Below are 19,260 nucleotides of genomic sequence, written 5' to 3'. Positions count from 1 at the left end.
TGTGTTAACATAACTTTGAGAGAGATTATCCACTGCAGGCTTTGAGGGTCCATAACAGGAAACAGATCTTTAACTTTTGAAACAGTACCCATTAATGCCAGTATAATCTAAAACCAGAGCACATTTCCATCATTGTCTTGCAGAGGTTTATAGGTCTGCTACTGTAAAGACTAACAGCATTTTCTTCCATAATCCCACAAGCAGTTTTTCCTACCTATTGCAGGGTGTGTTGTAGGAAAATAGTATGGGTTTTGCAATTAAATTTTAAAATTTGTCATTCTCAGTTGGCAGTAGAATCCTCTGAATTGCATCTTAGTGAATGTTGCTGTGTCTTCATTAAGTTAATCTCTCATTTAAACAAACTATCTGAACATGTTTTAGATTTTACCTACTAGGCCCCTTTTCTTCTTGTCTAAAATACAGAACCGTGGAATGGAAATTTAACATTCAGTTTCTGTATCTGCCACAGACTGTATGATGTTGGATGAGTCACTTTAGTGCTTTGTGCCTCAGTTTCCTGAGCTTAAGGGTTTACAGCTTGATAGTAGCTAAATGTTTTCAAATGCTTTGTTGGTGCAGAGTTCTGAAAGTACAATCCAGGGAATTTTTTCTTCCCCCCGCCCCCCTCATTCATTACCTCTCCACAGCCCAATTCTTTTTTGGTCAAAGGCTGATCCTGCACAACTGGGCTAAGTCTACACTTAGAAAAAACTTTGAAATGGCCATGCTAATGGCCAAGTTGAAGAATACGAATGAGGCGCTGAAATGAATATGGCCATTAGCCTGGCCATCTCGAAGTTTTTTCAAGTGTAGACACGACCTTGGAGTCAGTGGGAGTTTGGCCACTGTGCACTAAATCAACCACTACATGAATTACTCCCATGTTTGCTGTTTCTGCTTGTAGCTTTCCGAGCATGGGCATCATCAGCAGTATGAAAATAACATGGTTTCTGGTCGTCTTCACTGCTCTCCACAGGGTTCCGAATATCATAAGTAAACCAACCAGAGTCTTGTTAATTTCTCCGTGGTGCTATATAGTAAAATTCTGAGATCATCTTACACACAGTTTGTCTTTGGAAATTTCCAGGAAAGGGCTAAAAACTTGGGTTTTGAAATTGAAAGCTAGGATTTTGTACAGAATGGTGGTGTCTAGGTTCCTTCACTTCCCTCAAGTGTCATACTCACTCTGGGTGAGTGGATTTACAAGCCTTTAAGACAGAATGGACAAACTATCACAAATGTTTTTACTCAAAAATTTAGAGTATTCCAGCCTTCAGGAGTACGTTTTGATCAGCGTATTGTGGTGATTGACATTACATTTCTTTTTAAGCAGTGTTCCCTGGCTCCTGTTAGAATTTCTTTGTAGTCTCATAAGTTGATCACATCCCCATTTTACTGTTATAGTTCAACTACATTTGAAATACAGCAACACCCAGATTACTGTATATTGTGTGTAGTCATCACTGTACTACAGGCTTCATGATATCTTAAGTGAAAGTTCGGTGTACAACTTTTAATGTTTGCATTTTGAGCCTCTTTGCTACTGGTTACAATGTTAAAACAAAAATATTCTTATTTGCCTTCCTGTTGCTCTTAGCACTTGGTCTAGATGAAGATTTTTAACTCTGCATATACTTAGAAAATGACAGAAAAGAATATTTTTCAAAGCCACCTCCTTAGAGATTTGTTTGTATTGTGAAATACTTTTTAAAATGATGTTAACAAAAATTCAGTCTATCTGGTGAACTTTCTTTTTTCCCTGTTTTCTCCAAGAAACAGGATGCTAAGGAAATAGTAAGCATACATCTGTGACTAATTATTGGGAGCCATTCAACAGCAGCTTTGAGTCCTATTTTCATGTCCTCCTCTTCCACGCTGACCTTCGTAACTTTGTTCAGAAATGCTTGGCCTGAAAGTTCTTATGATCTACGTTCAGAGTTCTGCAGAATTTTTTGGGAAAGCTGGAAGAAAATAGATTAAAACAATTGTTCAGTTCGTGTTTTATTATTACAATTGAAAAAATAGTTACATGTCCTCGTAACTCTTTTAGATCCCTGATACGTAAATGCAGTTTAAAATTTTAAGAACGTTTGGAGTGTCTGATAGTTCGTAAATTTCAATAATCACAACAACTAGGTACTAGCTTTCTTCATTTAGTTTTCGTCAGTTATTCAGATAGTTTGCTGGTATCTTATCTTGTCACCGAAGATATCGTATAAAGCCATGGTGTCCAATATGCTAGCCACTGTTTGGTGCTGTTTGGCCAGTTGAGTGTAGCTACATTTTCAGAATAATGTGGCTATTTCTGAACTGGTTGGACACCATGGCTATAAAATTTTCACCATATTGATAGATACTGGTAGCTGAAAAACTACAGGTTGGCCCTCCCTGGTCTGGCACCCTCAGGAAATGTCTGGTCCTGAATGAGGGAATTTGCCATACCAGCAGAAGTCCCCTGCCACCATCCCACTTCTGGCCCAGCTGACCCCAGTCCTGCCCCTGACCAGTCCTACTGCCAGCTCTGGTCTTCCCCCCTAACGCCAGTCTAGCTGGGCTGCTAGCCCTGGCCCCGTGACTGGATGCAGGCCCCAACCCCACTGCCAGACACTGGCCCTGCTGCTGCTGGCTCTGGCCCTGGGAAGTCTCCTGTTTGCCAGACCCCTTCAGGGTTCCCAGCGGCTGGTCCCAGGGTTCTCTTGTCTAGGAACATCTGTGGACTGGAGAGTTCTGGTTTAGGGAGGTGTAACCTGTACTAAATCATGTTCTCTAGGGCAATTCCAACTCTTAATTTCATGCACTGCAGCACTAAGCTGTTTCATAGTCAAACTACTTTAGACCCCAGTTAAGCACCTACTGAAGGGACTTGGTACGTAATCATATGCTTAAAGTTAAGCACATGTTTAAATGCTTTGCTGAATTGGAGCCCTAGTTTGTAAAGGCTGACTGACACAGTTAAACCATGTCCTGTGCCCTGCAGGGTCCCAGGCCTTCCCAATGTAAAATCTAAAAGGCTCTCATCAGAACGACCCCTATTTAGATCTCATAAGATGTCTGTGGACTTTGGATCCCTGGAAGTCTATTAGCGTTTATAGAAACTGGGAGGAGTGAGATGAGTATCTAGGGACCCTGAGGAGCTTCTGAACAGGTCACGGAGAGCCTAGGGAAGGCAGAAGAAGCAAGGTTAATTTGCAGAATTCTTCAACTAAGGCTGTTGAATTTTAATGTGTAACATTTCACAGTAGTCTTGCAAAACTTAATGTTTGTGCATTGTTTCCTCAGCCTCTCTGAGTCTCCAGTCAGCTTCTTTTAAGGTGCAAATGTCCATAGAGGCTCAACAGCAGTGTCAACCATATTCAGTACCAAAGCAGAAGTTCAGATACGGATTGCCTTTAGGTTTTATTAAACAGTGAGGTTTTACACAGTAAATATTCAATCATAAAATATTGAAATAAGTTTAATGTCTAACATTTTGTACACTGCTATGGCTACAAATAATACTACCATAATCCCTATTTTAGACCAGAAAACCTTTGCTCTGAATCAGAAACATTGTTGACCCTTGGACTGTGTAAAGTTTTGTATGAAGGGAGGGCTCCCTGATAGACCTTCACCATTTGAAGGAAATATTAACATTTCTTACGGCAACTTCCAAAGAGTTTGACACTTTCAAGGGATTGATTAGAGAGGCCTGTGGCATGTATTCACACTTACTTTAACCCCTAAGCAATGAAGAATAGTTCACGATAAACTTACTACTTCTCTCTTGTCCTTGCCCTCCAGCTTTTTTATGTTGCATAATCATTCCTAAATTGTCATCTGATTTAATGACCACCAGACAATATTCCCTGAATCCAAATGACTAGATGGTGATAGACCATATTTGTGTAGGCAAAAATTGAGCAATCGTGCCTTTTAAATTACAGTCATGATCCAAGTAAAAAAATCTGTGTTTTGGTGGTAAATATAATGGCTGTAAAAGACACCAACAAATAGGTAGAGTGAGAATTTTTCCTTCCGGGCTAGTTGTTTACATTTCATACGTAGGTCTTCTTTTAAAACCAGGTTTTGATATGCAGACATAGTAGCTATGTCTACACGTGCATGAAACTTAGAAATATGTGGCCCTTTTTTGAAAGGACGGGAGGAGCATCCACGCGTGTAACACGTTCTTTCAAAAGAAGATCGAAGGAATAGGGCACAGAAGTCAAAATCCAAACTCCAGTCCTGTACCAGGAAGAGTGCCCCCTTTCAAAAAACTATTTCAAAAGGGTGCACATGTAGATGCTCCACAGCCCGCTCTTTTGAAAGAGGGGGTCTGCCATGGTACTGGTCAACTGAAGCACAGGGCCACTCTAGCCTGCAGCAGTGGGCCTCTATGATCCCTTTGTCTGGCTGCCCGTAAAGCAGCACCAATGCAGGAACTCCGATGGCAGGCATTTGGGTGTGTGCTAGGAGCAGCCCCTGCATGCGCTCCCACAGCACGCCCTCAGAACACCTCCAGAGCATGAGAGGTGAGCCATGGACAGCAGCCAGCCCCCGCAGGAGTCCCATGGCCACCCCTTGGAGCCCTCACAGGGCTCCCGGGGTCCTGGGGGTGAGGAAAAAATACGGGTTCCCTCCTGGATGGAATGAGAGCTGAGGGACCTCCTGGGCTTCTGCAGAGAAGAGGTGGCCTGTCATGAGATGCGCGTCAAGTGGCGAAATGCTACCACATTTACCCACCTGACCCGGAGCCTCCTGATGAGGGGCCACCCAGAGTGCACTGCAAACCAGGTCCAGAGCAATGTAAAAGAACTGTGGCAGGGCTATGCCCAGGCCCGGGACCAGGCCAGCCACTCTGGGGCAGCTCCAGCATTACAGCTGAAAGAGCTATCCTGTTTTGGTCTGTGCAGGAAGAGATGGGATCGTCCTGATAGTTTGGGACTTCATGGGTTACGTGAAGAGAAGCTGAGGCGAGTGAGAGTAAATGAATGGTTAACAAGGACTCTCAGGTGCCTTTTCAGTTAACAGGCATTTAACCAGCACCCACGCCCTCTAGACAGTGCCGTGAGCAGGGTGGCAGGCAGTCGGGGCTGGACAGCACCCAGGGACCACTTAACATGGGCTGGGAGTCATCACCCACCTAGGATGCCCCCCACCACTGCACTGTTGGATGGGATGCCAACCCAAGGTAGGGGATGCTGCCGCACAGTTGGCCCCTGCTGCCGCCCCCCCGCCCCAGACCATAATATGATACCAACACGCTGTCCCTCTCTCTTCATACAGCTGCACCATCTGGGAGCTGGGAGAGCACCGTGCCATCTCTGCTCCCGGAGAGCCCCCCAGCAGACATTGAGGGCACCCAGGCCCCACCACATGTGGCACATCCTTGGGGCCTCAGCCAGAGGGCCTCTTGCCAAGTGGAGGAGGATCTGGCCAGCCACTGCCAGGCATAGGTGGCCGAGTGGCACCTCTGGCTCACCAAGGCCGACCTGGAGTGGCGGAGGGCAGCGTGGGACAGGTTGCTGACCACCTGGAGGGCATTGGCACCATGCTCCCGAAGCACGTGGCCAACATGACCCACCTCCTGGCCCCCCCCGCTGAGCCTGCTGCTGCCCACCACCTCACTGCGCCCCTCCCATGGCCTTACTGCCAGTAGTCCCTGCCCCCTCCCCGCCCTGCCGAGGACCCTGCACCCGGTGGGGGGCAGGTGATCCCGGGCACAGCAGGGCTTGCGGCCTACCACCCCAGCCCTGGACTGAGCCCTCCCACCCCCGGTATACCATTTCCCCCCCGCATTCATACTTTCATGTTACTTTTTGTTGTGCATATAAGTGTTTAATTACCATATACCCCCTATATGCCATGCCCTTCAGGGAGGGAGGTGGATGTGCAGCTGAGGTGCTGGTGGGGATGGCAGGGATTATGGGGGGCGAAAGTGCATGGGGGATGTGTGTGGGTCACAGGCAGCCGTCAGTGAAGGCCTGCCTGTGGGCCTCCCTAATCCAGTGGCCATCTTGGTGGGCCTGGTGGATGGGGGTGGCACCCAGTTGCTCTTAGTCGGCGCTGGCCCCATTGTCCCCCCCCTCCGGTTCATGAGTGTCCCCCTTTACCCTCCACAACATTGTGGAGGATGCAGCAGGTGCCCACCACCTGGGGCATGTTTAGGACCCCAACTTCCAACTCATGGTGGAGGCACCTCCACTGACCCTTAAGGCTCCTGAAGGCCCGCTCCATGACATTCCAGCCATGGTTGAGGTGCAGGTTGAATGCCTCCCAGGTGGGGTCAGGGTGTCCCATTACTGCTGCATGAGCCACAGCTGTAAGAGGTAGGCCACCTCTGCCACCATGCCGAGTGGCATGGTGACATTTCCCTCCAGCCCCACACACACACTGAGATCTCCCACTGGGGGACGAATATGCCGGCCCCCATGTGTGGGTGTAGTGGGTGTGGCTGGCCAGCCCATATATATGTCCATGAACCAGCCCCTTGTGTCTACCAGGCCCTGGAGGCCCATCGAATGGTAGCCCTTCCTGTTCATGTACTGGCTGGTGCTGTGTGCAGGGGCACGGATGGGGACGTGCATGCCATCCAATGCGCCGAAGCAGTTCGGGAATCCCAGTTCTACGAAGCCTGCAACAGCAGCATATGGATCCCTCAGGTAGACGACCCTGTGCAGCAGCATTGCGTTGATGGCTTAGATGACCTACACGAGAGGTAACAGAGAGAGGGGGAGGGGGACGTATGCTCCCATGAGGGTGTGGTGGGCCACCCTCCAGCCCCCTGCTTGCCCACCACAGCTGAGGGTTCCCCTTGTCCTGGCTCCCCCACCCCCCGTGAGGGACATGTGACTTTGGCTTGGCTTACCTCCATGAGTACAACCCCAACAGTGGTCTTGCCTACTCCAAACTGTTGTCCCACAGAGTGGTGGGAGTCTGGGGTGCCCAATTTGCAGGTGGCAGTCGCAACCCATTTCTCCAGGCTGAGAGCAGTCTGCATGCAGCTGTCCCAGTGCTGGAGCGTAGGGGCGAGCCAGTGGCAGATCTCGTTGAAGGTCTGCCTCGACATGCGGCAGTTCCGCAGCCACCTCTTGTCATTTCAGTCCCCCAGCATCAGGCACTCCCACTGGTTATTGCTGCTGGGGTGGGTCCAGAGGTGCCAGGGCACCTGGAGGGCCTGGCAGTGTCCTGGGTGGGAGGTCCCCACGGCTCCAGTGGGGGCTGCTCAGCCACCTGAGTAGCTTGGGGGCAGTGGCAGCAACAGTGCAGAGCACTGCAAGTAGGGTCTCCAAGCTAAGGGTGTCCTTATGCGGGGAGATGGCTGGCACTCCATCCTGGAGCACGAGTGGGTTCTGGCAGGCTGGGGACAGCTGGGCAGCACTCAGCTTGTGCAAGGTGGAGGGAGGGACCCTTTAAGGGAGCAGCTGGCTGCGGCCCCGGAAGGGCTTGCCAGCCATGGGACCCCATCTGTGGCATTTCCTGCCCCACTTCTTTAAAGAAGTGCTCGGAGCTGTGTGGATGCTGCCTTTCCAAAGAATGCAGCAGCCTTTGAAAGGGTGGATCAACCTGTTGATCCGCTTTTAACGTGCAGTCGGTCCCTTTCGAAAGCCATGCTTTTGACTGCCCTCCTTTGATTTTCTCTGTTTTGAAGATGTGCTTACATGCAGACACAGCTTGTGTGTCTAATGAAATAATACTAATTAAATCACATTTACTGTAATACATTTTCCTTTTTGTGTGTGTGTTCTAAACTAGACTTTGAATATTATAAGTAGCATGAAATGATAAATTTCCACACAGGAATATCTGTAGCAGAGCTAAAAGTTTAGGTCTTGGTTAAAACCCCGTGGTTCTCAGGAGTCAGGAAAGAACTATGAACCCCAATCTTCTAGATTGTAAAAGTAGTCTGGGTTCATGTTTCTTCTATTCCCTGTATTTAATAAGTTGTGTTTTAAAACACGAATCTTGTTTATACAGTGGTCTCTTGAATATTGTGAACTGAAAAGCAGTCCAGTAGCACTTTAAAGACTAACAAACAAATTTATTTGATGATAAGCTTTCGTGAGACAGACCCACTTCTTCTTCAGATCATAGCCATACCAGAACAGACTCAATATTTAAGGCACAGAGAACCAAAAATAGTAATCAAGGTTGACAAATCAGAAAAATTATCATCAAGATGAGCAAATCAGAGAGCAGAGGGGCAGAAGGGGGGAGTCAAGAATTAGATAAAGCAAAGTATGTAAAAGAGCCCCCTACAATTAGCTAGAAAATTGTCATCCCGGTTCAAACCACGTGTTAATGTGTCGAATTTGAATATAAAAGAGAGTTCAGCAGCCTCTCTTTCCAAATGGCTGTGAAAATTCCTTTTCAGTAAAACATAGACTTTCAGGTCGTTTACGGAATGGCCCATGCCATTAAAGTGCTGGCTGACAGGTTTGTGAATCAGGAGTGTTTTTATGTCTGTTTTATGCCCATTAATTCTTTGTCTAAGAGAGTTTGAAGTCTGTCCAATATACAAAGCATGTAGGCGTTGTTGGCACATGATGGCATATATGATGTTCGTTGAGAAACACGAGAATGTGCCTGTGATTCTGTAACTAACCTGGTTAGGTCCAGTGATGGTATCTCTAGAATAGATATGTGGACAAAGTTGGCAACAGGCCTTGTTGCAAGGAAAAGTTCCTTGATTGGTATTCCTGTGATAGACTGTGGCTGTTGGTGAGAATCCTCATAAGGTTGGGAGGTTGTCTGTAGGAGAGAACAGGCCTGTCACCTAGGGCCTTCTGGACTGTGGCATCCTGGTTAAGGATAGGTTGTAGGCGTTTAATAATGCGTTGCAGTGGTTTCAGTTGGGGGCTGTAGGTAATGACCAGTGGTGTTCTGTTCTTGGCTTTTTTGGGCCTGTCTTGGAGTAGCTGGTCTCTGGGTATTCGTCTGGCCCTGTTGATTTGTATTTTCATTTCTCCTGGTGGGTAATTCAGGTTTATGAATGCTTGGTAGAGATCTTGTAGTTTTTGGTCTCTGTCAGTAGGATCAGAGCAAATGCGATTGTACATAAGGGCTTGACTATAAACAATGGATCTAGTTGTGTGCAGGATGGAAGCTAGAAGCGTGTAGGTAAGTATAGCGATCAGTGGTTTTCCGGTAGAGTGTGATACTGATCAGACCATCCTTGATTTGTATTGTAGCGTCCAGGAAATGTGTATCTCACGTGGAATAGTCAAGGTATGAGTTGATGGTGGGGTGCAGATTGTTAAAGTCTCTGTGGAATTCTTCTAGAGACTCTATACCATGGGTCCAAATCATAAAGATGTCATTGATGTATCGTAAGTAGAGGAGGGGTAATATGGGACGAGAGCTGAGGAATCGTTGTTCCAGGTCAGCCATAAATATATTAGCATATTGAGGGGCCATGCGGATGTTCCTTAACTGGCATCATATATGCCATCATATCCAACAATGCCTACATGCTTTGTATATTGTACAGACTCCAAACTCTCGTAGACAAAGAATTAATCGGCATAAAACAGACATAAAAACACTCCTGGTTCACAAACCTGTCAGCCAGCACTTTAATGGTGTGGGCCATTCCGTTAATGACCTGAAAGTCTGTGTTTTACTGAAAAGGAATTTTCACAGCCATTTGGAAAGAGAGGCTGCTGAACTCTCCTTTATATTCAGATTTGACACATTAACACGTGGTTTGAACCAGGATGAATTTTCTAGCTCATTGGGCTCTTTTACTTACTTTGCTTTATCTAATTCTTGACTCCCCCTGCCCCTTCTGCCCCTCTGCTCTTTGATTTGCTCACCTTGATAATAATTTTTCTGATTTGTCAACCTTAATTACTATGTTTGGTTCTCTGTGCCTTAAATATTGAGTCTGTTCAGATATGGCTATCATCTGAAGAAGTGGCTCTGTCCCATGAAAGCTCATCACCCAATAAATTATATTGCTAGTTTTAAAGTGCTACTGGACTGGTTTTTTGTATTGATTGCATATAGACTAACACAGCTATTTCTCTCTTATTATTGTGAACTGAGTAGAGGGAATACCCGTTTTTTGATTATTTCAGTGTATGACCCATCATGTGTAAAACTGAATGTTCATGCATGCCATCTGATGTCTTAGTGCCCGTGATTTTAAGAGGCTCCTTTGTTTCACTTGATCCTCTTCCATAAGAATTCCTGAATTATGGGACTTTGGAATTTGAATTTCATATCTTTAATCTTCAGCGTTAGTAGCAGATTTTTCTTTAAGTTACTCACTAATTGCAGGATGACCTAATAATTTCATTAGAAGAGCTCCTTGAGCTTTTCATAATTTTTTGCTTTTTATTCCTAAATTGAAAACATCTCACATTTTCCAAAAGGTTGACCATTCTTTCAGCAACCTGTTCCTGTTTCTCGTTTTAGGTGTTGGCAGTGCCTTTATTGTTTAAAAAGAGGGGGTAAGGGGAAGCCAAAAAGCACTGGGTGTTGGCTAGGCAAAGCTCAGTAATTTTGGCTGAAGATTTTATTTCTGGACAGTTTTGACACATAGCAAAAATCAAGGCTGTGAACCCAGGCAGACAAATTGTAAAATGAAGTGAATATATAAAATAAGAATTACAATAAACCCCTGAACGAAAGCTGAAGTGTTTTGCACACTGTAGCAGAAAGATCTGTATTGGCATAGTGTGCATTCCTTAGAGATTTATTGCATGCCATTTGTCATACTTTAAATTTCCTGGTGCTTAAACTGTTCTTTTTCAATCTATATCTAATCGTGCTACAAATATGCTTTTATAAAAAAGTCACAAACTTTTATACCAAAAATGAATGAATGAAGGTGAAGAAAGTATGCAATTTAATTTTGTATTTCTGTGTATTAAAACAGTGCATGATCTTTGCAGAAAGTTTGTTTGGTAAATCTGGTTACTTCTTATTCCCTAAGCAGCTATTGAAAACTATCGTCATCCAGGCTGTGGATAAGAATCTAATTACCTGAGCTGGTTTGTTTGCTTTTGTTCTGGTAAACAGTGTTTGCATTTTCCTGCTGTTGACTTTACTTTATTTAGACCTTTTCAGTGAGAAATGTTTATGTAAAGTTATCCTTTTGAAGACTTTTTATTGATTATTAAACCCATAGCAAAATTGCTTTCTTGAGCTCTGTAGTAACCTCTAACAGCCATACATCCATTTTCCAAGGAAGTATGTGCATGTTATAATGGACTAAAAGTTTGCTTTTTTAAATGGCAAACACTAACATGGTTGACTTGAGAGAGCTAAGCAAACTGCCACATTCATTGTGATGAATTTTTTCTGCCTTATGCAAAATAGTCATTAGGATTGAACCGAATTCTTTATTTAGACTAACTCTCAAATTGTAACCACTTTCTTCATTTTTCTTTCCTCATCTTTCCTCACCCAATCTGTCCCAGGTGTGTTAGCATGAATTTCATGTGTTTGTTTATACGCTACTCATTTAATATTAAACAGTTAGGACCCTCATGCCCGTCGCTTTAGAAAATTCTTAAAAGAAAAACTGCCCCAAACCCATTGCCCTGGGTTTAGAAAGTGTTTGGCATCTCTTTATTTTACAGTCAGTCGTACTGAAACTCCCTATACTTGTTTTTAAATACACAATAGAAAGTAAGAGTCTTTGGCCTGTGTTATGGAAGAGATCATGCTTGATCGGCAGGTCTCAACTATCAGGGTAGCCGACTTAGTCTGTATCTTCAAAAACAACAAGAAGTTCTGTGGCACCTTGGGTCATGACCCCAAAGGGGATCGTGACCCTGTTTTATTGGGGTCACAGGGCTGGGTTAGACTTGCAGAGGCCTGGGGCTAGAGCTGATGCCTGAGGAAGTCAATCTTGGATGTTAGGGATGAGGCTCTGCCTCAGCTCTGGGTGGCAGGGCTCAGGTTATAGGCCTCTTGCCTGGGCTTAGGTTCTCTTTTCCTCTGCCCCAGGTGGCAGTAGCTTTGGGTTTGACTCCGCTCTTGGGGTGGTGAGACTCAGGCTTTGGTTCCCTCTTCTGGGATTATATAGTGATTTTTTTGTTGTTGTTGTCAGAAGGGAGTCACAGCACACAGAGCTTGAGAATCTCAGACTAGATGATCGTAATGGTCTGTTTGGATCTTAAAATAGATAAAAGCTAAGTCATTTTGTGCTAGCTTTTTTCTGGCGTAGTGTTCACATTTTGTCTCATGTTCATATTACAGTTCCAATTAATACTTAATCTGATGCTGGCTGTGACAACATGATCACCAAAATATTTAAGGGGGAAACTAAATATGGGTTGTTTAGCTGTTTTCTATTCTCTTGTCTGATTTTTGGAACGTGGTAATGTAGTGATGAACATTTGAGAAGTAAAATGTAATACTTAAAACTGAAGTGATTCGTGGCTGTGGCTTAGTTGTTATGGCAGAAAAAACAGTGTAGATTGCTTTCTTCGTCAAGCTCATCTTTTTTCCCTTCTCCAACACAGCTTGTTTAATTCAAACAGCTAAGAATTTAAGACCTCTAACATTACTAACACAAGTTATGGAATATTTTAGAAAGGAAAACTTGCAGTAAGGTAAAGGTGCCAGGTGAAATAAAGTAGATTCTCCTATCAGTGTTAATATCTTTGTTTATTTAAGAAGAGATATAAGATGGACGTGATGGAATAAAGAAGTAAACACTCTCTCTTCCACCACCTTAGCTGAAGGTCAATCCTCCAGTATGGTGTTTCCAATGAAGTTGCTGCTATAATAAGAATGTGGCTTAGAGCCAGAAAGTCTGGTGTTGACAGTTATCTCAGCCATATAAGGAACTACATGTACATACAAGAAGGCTTTCGTGGATGGCTGGGTGTTCAGTTTAGCCAAGATATTAATTATAGCTACTGGATGAACTGTTCGGGTCATAGCTTTCAGTTTATAGAAGTACCTCAGTTGTAGCTACAGTTCTGTAAGAAGGTGGCTAATGCAGGACTAGAATTACAAACTTACTGTTTGGAACAGCATCTGTGGCAATTAGCATTGACTGGTTAAATGATGAATTAAATACCTGGTTCTAGAAAAGGAAGGTGCTCCTTCAAAGCGAAGTACTATAACCCAGCATTACCAAATTCCATTAGGGTGTGAAGTTGCACAGAGAATGTAAAGATCGATGTAACTGAACTTTCATATTTACAGTTAGGAGAGATGATCAGAATATTTACTGATGGGGTCACGTGCTCTGTAACTTCGGCAGGCTGAGCTCATTGCATGCTTGAGGGGCTCCTTGCATCCCTCACTTCCTCTCACAAGCTCCCTGTGTGGCACTCTCCCATCCTCCTCTGTTTCAGGGATTTGCTGCAGTCTTCCCTCCCCTTCCATCATACCAGGACCTGCGTGCCACCCCGTTTCCCCAGGCTTCTCATTTGAGGCTCCCTTCCCCCGCATGCCAGGGCTTAGTGTGTGCCCATCTCTCATGCCCTCCAATTCTTACGGCTGTTCTTTCTGTCTGGGAGACAAGTCATTCATGGGGTCAACGTGCTGAACACTACAGAGGGAGTGTGCAGTATGGCTGGAGCTGTGTCACTTTGAGTGTTAGAGATACAAGGTGGATGAGACAGTAAATTTTATTGGGCCCACCTCTGGAGGTGGGAGAGGTGTCCAGCATTTGAGGTTTGGAGTGACACAGACCTTGTCCTGGGAGGATGGCGGAGCTGAGATGGGAGGCATTGGGCTGGGAAGTGGTAATGGCTGCTCTCAACCAGTTCTTTACTTCAGGGTTTTTTGAACGTTGGGTTGTGGTTCAGCAGGGTGAGCCAATGGTGGGTCGCAAGACACTTTGTTTACCTGAGTGTCTGTACATGCAGCCACTTACAGCTCCCAGTGGCTGCTATTTGCTGTGCCCAGCCAATGGCAGCTGCCCCCCCCCCCCCCCCGCCGCCAACAGAGCTGTGAAACAGCCCCAAAACCTGAGCCCCATCAACCAAAGTTGGCTGACTCAGGCCCGTCATGGATTTTTATTTGCTATATAAACATACCTCTGCAGCCTGGGTTGAAGCTGCTGGGTCTGCCAACTGGATGCAGAGAGCTCTATGGATATGTTTACGCTGCAGTTAGACACCCACTGCTGGCCTATATCAGCTGATTCTGGCTATAGGGTCTGTTTGATGTGCATATACAGGCTCAGGCTGCAACCTCAGTTCTGGGACTCACCTCACAGCTTCTCACAGCCCAAGCTCCAGTCTGAGCCCAAATAACACCTCAAGTAAACAGCCCCTTAGCCCTAGCCCTGCAAGCCCAAATCATCTCGCACTGGCCAGCCCCAAGTTTTTAATTGCATACTCTGTGGTTTCCCTTTTCCTGCTTCCAGTTTTCCCCACACTCAGTAGGGCTCTGCCTGTTGTTGCCTTGAGCGTTGCCTGAAATAGTGGTTTTGATCAGATTCAAAGTTGAAACGTGACAAAGAGACATGCAATGAGACAATGCTATCCAGTTAACAATAGGCCCTCACTTCTCTCAGTCAATACTTACCTTTCTAGGAATAGGTGTCCAGTTCCTGACTCTTCTTGTAGTTCACAGTGTAAAATTAAATTGTAAATGGATTCTAATATTTCTTCTATAAAAAGCACTGTGTGTGTGTGTGTGTGTGTGTGTGTGTGTAACTGCTTACAATTTACTAGCATAAAATAATTGACTATACTGTGAGTTCTTGCAGCACAGTTAATAAGCATAGGGTGCCTATTTTATGGATAAGTTATTTCATGCGAAGTCTCACTGCAAAGACGTTAAAGTGCATCAGATAAGCCATGGTATATTAGCTCAGGCCTAACAGTGTTCAGGGATAGCTGGATGAAGAGCAGTAATGGGAGGTAAAAGAATGTAATCAAAAGTAGGGAAAAGGCCAAAAATTACCCATGTTCTCTATACTATATTTCACACAGAGGGTTTGTTAGTTTTTTTTTGATCAGCAGAAGAAATTACAACACTTTCTGAAACATCTTAAACAAAAAATTTTGTTGGAATATCTCTTTTCCCTCCCACAAATTCTACTTTAGGATGACTTTTACTGATTATTATGATTTATAAAGATCTTTGCAGGAAAAAGCCTCTTATCAGATTCCTGTAGCAGTCACTTTCCAGTAAAGAAAGGAAAAATTAATCCTCTGTATTAGCAGATACCAAGCACATTTGTTTACACTGGCATAAGTTTGTCTCAAACTATGTGATAAAGGTACGTTTTCTGGTCTGTAGATAACTGTGAAACACCACTGTAGTTTTGAGAAACACTCAGATTTGACCTAATTCTGGTGACATTGAAGTCAGTGGGTATATTCTCATTATATTAAATGGACGCAGAGTTAGGCCAATGTTGAGAACTATTAAAAATCTCACCCATAATTTGCAATTAAAAAAATAGAAAAATAAGAAATACTGCTTTCTTCAAAGTATTTTGTAAGAGCCATCTGATTTAGGGAATGTTTGTCCAACAATAGTAAAAACTAATCTTTTGGTCACTTAAGATGAGAAGATTATTTTATACCAGATTCATATCCACTTTAGTACTTTAATAAAAAGTATAGACTTTAATGCAAGGTCCGGAAAGCTGTGTATATTTTATAGAAGGGGATATTGAGTGATTTGTTTTTAATTAGTGACTGTATATTTGTGTGTATTTCACTACATATAGGCAGCTGCTATATAACCTTGCACAAAAGTTGCTGATAAATTAACACCTTTTATTTTAAATAAATTAATTTAAAATGAAATTATACTTTTGTGTGTCATGGTTACCACAGGAGAGGATTTTGCTGTGAGTTTTTATCTTGTTTTGTATAACTTGACCTTGTTCAGGGAATGTAGAAGTTTTGTTTTCAGGCCAGCAGTGACATAGCAGCCTTTCAGCTGAAGCATTAAACCTTATTTCACTGTAGTTCAATTAAGTCACCAATGGCAGCTGTTATTGCCAAGCACCTACTTTGGAGCTGTGACTGCTCTGCATGTCTATTTGTGGAATGAAATAAAATGTTCTTTGGGCAGAAAGACCTGCTGAACTTTCTCTATAAAAGTCCCTTTGGCCTGGGCCCCAGAAAGTCTGTGAGCTGATACCGCCCCACTAAAATGGGGCTGTGACTCACTTTGGGGTCTCAACCCACAGTTTGAGAACAAGTGATCGAGACCATCCGTAGGAACAGTGCGAATAGTTAGGGCTCCCAGTTTTTCCAGCGCCATGTTCTGAATCTAGCCTCTGATCAAGGGTATGAGGACACGGTGCTATAGCTGCAGCCTGATCTATGTTAAAATTTCCACTTGGCTTCGGTATTCAAGTATAGACACAGCCTGTGCCATTAGCCCTAAGCCCCAATGTCGGAGGCAGGAGGGATACTGAAAAGGTGGATATTGTATCCGGCAGCCCTGGAACCATGAGGTTGTTGGATATTCAGAAACTCTGGATAATAGAGAGGTACACCTAGCAATGCATAACACTAAAGAAAAACAAGATTAAATATTAAGGAACAAAAAGGTATGCCTTTTTTGTAAGAGGGTTTCAGTATTCCGAGAATTTGCTTGTGAGAGGTGTGGAAACCATCTTGTAGAAGAAGCCATTTCACATCCCTTACTTCTGCGCACACGCGTGTGTGCACACACACACACACACACACGCCTGTACTTTCCTTGACCTATTTGGGAATGGCAGGGAGGATGAGCTCTATGGAATGTGTTAATGAACTGTTTGGAGTCAAGGCTCCAGCTCCCTGGTACCTGTTTCTTTTTGCTGATAACAGGTTCTCTTTGAGAAGTGATTTAAATTGCTTCTGACACTGGGCTTTGTTTGTGTAAGGGTATAAAGTACCACAGTTAGCTGCATCAAGCAGCCTTGCTGGACTTGGTTTTACTAGTGTCCAGTTTGGCTCATCTGTTGCCTTATTGAATTCAATAAAGCTGAATGTTAGCCGCCTAACCTCAGAGAGGTCTTGTGCTTCAACAGAGGCAAGTCTGAGAAATTGAGGTGGGAGAAGGAAGTGCAAACAAATACACAGCTTATGAACAGCAAGCGACAAAACCCTTAACTAAATCAAGGGAATTCCTTTACAATCTTTTATTTTTTATAAATGCCAGTGTCTTTGGAAAGACAGACTGTGCCCGTTTGCACTGTTTTAAAAAAAGTTTAAAAGGTATGCTGGCATGGTTGGTTCTAAACATGATTTAGATCCACACACAATATTCTTAAAACAGACTGTCTCTTAGCCCGGGCAGAGACCTAGGCTACCCTGTGGTACTCAGTTCAGCAGGTCACAGTTTTGTGCTGTGAGGCAAGGCACAGTGATAGGTATGTGCAACTGGTTTTGCCAGTTTTCTTTCCTCCAGTCTCTGCCTAGCACTGCCGACTGAGCACACTGCCCTACGTGTTTTTTCGTATCACTGTATGCGTGTCCTTAGGCACGAGATCCACATGCTGAGGCATTATGAAGTAAATGCCCAGATTTACACACCACACTTGGTGAGTGCATGGTTTTGTAGCATGGGAGGGTCAGATGCACAAACATAGTCACATACACATCTGAATCATGGCACTTAAAAATGTTGAGTGGACAGCATCGTTGTTCCACCATTGTAAACCTTGTTGACTGATATATGACAAGCAAACATTTTTCCCCTCTCTTTTACTCACTGTAGTAGAATATATGACATGTGAACGGAGGAGATCAAATTTAAAATTATTTCTTTGGAAGTGGCGTGATAAAAAAGGATGTTTTTAGAGTCATGGTGGCCTTGCTCAATTAACAGTGCTGGTATCACAGTACAGTAAACTCTTTCACATCCAGCATTCTATCATCTGGAACTCTCAAATAACAGGCATTTTAACCACAAGTAATTGTTAGTTATGTTTTCCATAAGTATGGTATAGTGAAAGTAAATATGAATAAATACGGCAAATACAGCATGGCTATGGTTACACTACGGCGCTCTGTCAGCAGAAGTCACTGTTGGGAGAGATTTCACGACAAAATTTCTGTCAACAGAGTGCGGCCACACACAAAAGTCAATTGGGAGAGCACTCAGCCCTGCTGCTCTCTCCACGAAACAGGCTCCCAGAAGCACAGCAGACAGGGCTGCCCATTATCCTGGACGCCCTGTCTGTTGAGAGAAGGTCGCTCCCCTAAACCCCTGAACATCAACACAGCTTTTTTGTCGAAAGAATCTGTCAAGGGCAGCCTTCTGCGTCATGGCTTTGAGGCAGAGTGCTGCTGGTGAGAGTGCTGAGTTTTGTCAACAAACTGTCCACAAAACACATTATGTGTCTGGATATTCCCCCAGTTTTGTCAGCAAAATTCACTGGTAAAACCGTAGGCTATAAATTTACAGTGCACAATACCGCTGTTGGTAAATAAAGTACTCTGCAGGCATTTTTGTTTGCTTCTTAATATCTAATCTTGTGTTTCTTTAGTTTTATGCATTGCTAGGTATATTGCCCTATTAACCAGAATATATGAATATCCAGCAACTTCCCAGTCCCAGGGCTGCCGGATAGAAAGTTTGTTGGAGCTAGGGGAGTCATACCAAACTGAATGTTACATTAAAATAATTACTGTTTATTCAAACCCACATGAACAAATGGTGCACAGTCAGCAGAAGTTATCATTGTGAGGACAGGACAATTGATATCTTCATAGTCTGCATTCCTCCCTGCTTCCTTAATAACCACATTAAATACAGATATATATGGGATTTATTTGTCAACGCAGTGCTGTAAACCAAACCTGGTAACTGAACATTAGGATGGTTTGTTTCTGCTTCTTACATCAGCACCTACAACCTATTTGGCTAAACAAAAAAGCAGTCATGTAGCACTTCAAAGACTAACAGAATAATTTATTAGGTGATAAGCTTTCATGGGACAAACCCACTTCTTCAGATCATAGCCTTACCCGAACAGACTCAATATATAAAGCACAGAGGTCCAAAAATTGTTATCAAGGTTAACAAATCAGAAAAAGTGTTATCAAGGATGGCAAATCAGATGGAAGAGCAGAAAGTTGGGCGGGGTGGGGGGAGTTAAGTGTTAAGTCAAACATCAAAGTATGGGAAGGAGTCCCTGTAACAGGTCAGGTAGTTGCTGTCCCTGTTCAAACCACTTGTTAATGTGTCGAATTTGAATATGAATGTTAGTTCTGAGCATTCCCTCTGGAGACTGTTGTTAAAGTCCCTTTTTAGTAGAACACAAACTCTCAGGTTTATAACAGAATGGCCCACTCCATTAACATGCTGGCTGACAGGTTAGTGTATTTGGAGATTTTTGATGTCTGCTCTATG

General features: G+C 43.9%; 1 protein-coding gene across 1 annotated transcript in view; it reads left to right on the top strand.

Annotated features, from left to right (window-relative positions):
* The window catches only part of LIMS1 (LIM zinc finger domain containing 1), a 134,090-nt gene that overhangs the window by 74,795 nt on the left and 40,035 nt on the right, over window positions 1–19,260 (top strand). The gene's annotated exons all lie outside the window — the stretch shown is intronic.

Source organism: Carettochelys insculpta, chromosome 1, assembly GCF_033958435.1.
Source record: "Carettochelys insculpta isolate YL-2023 chromosome 1, ASM3395843v1, whole genome shotgun sequence".
NCBI lineage: Eukaryota > Metazoa > Chordata > Testudines > Carettochelyidae > Carettochelys > Carettochelys insculpta.
The sequence above is the reverse complement of the archived record's forward strand: the minus strand, read 5'-3'. Positions and strand labels throughout refer to the sequence as shown.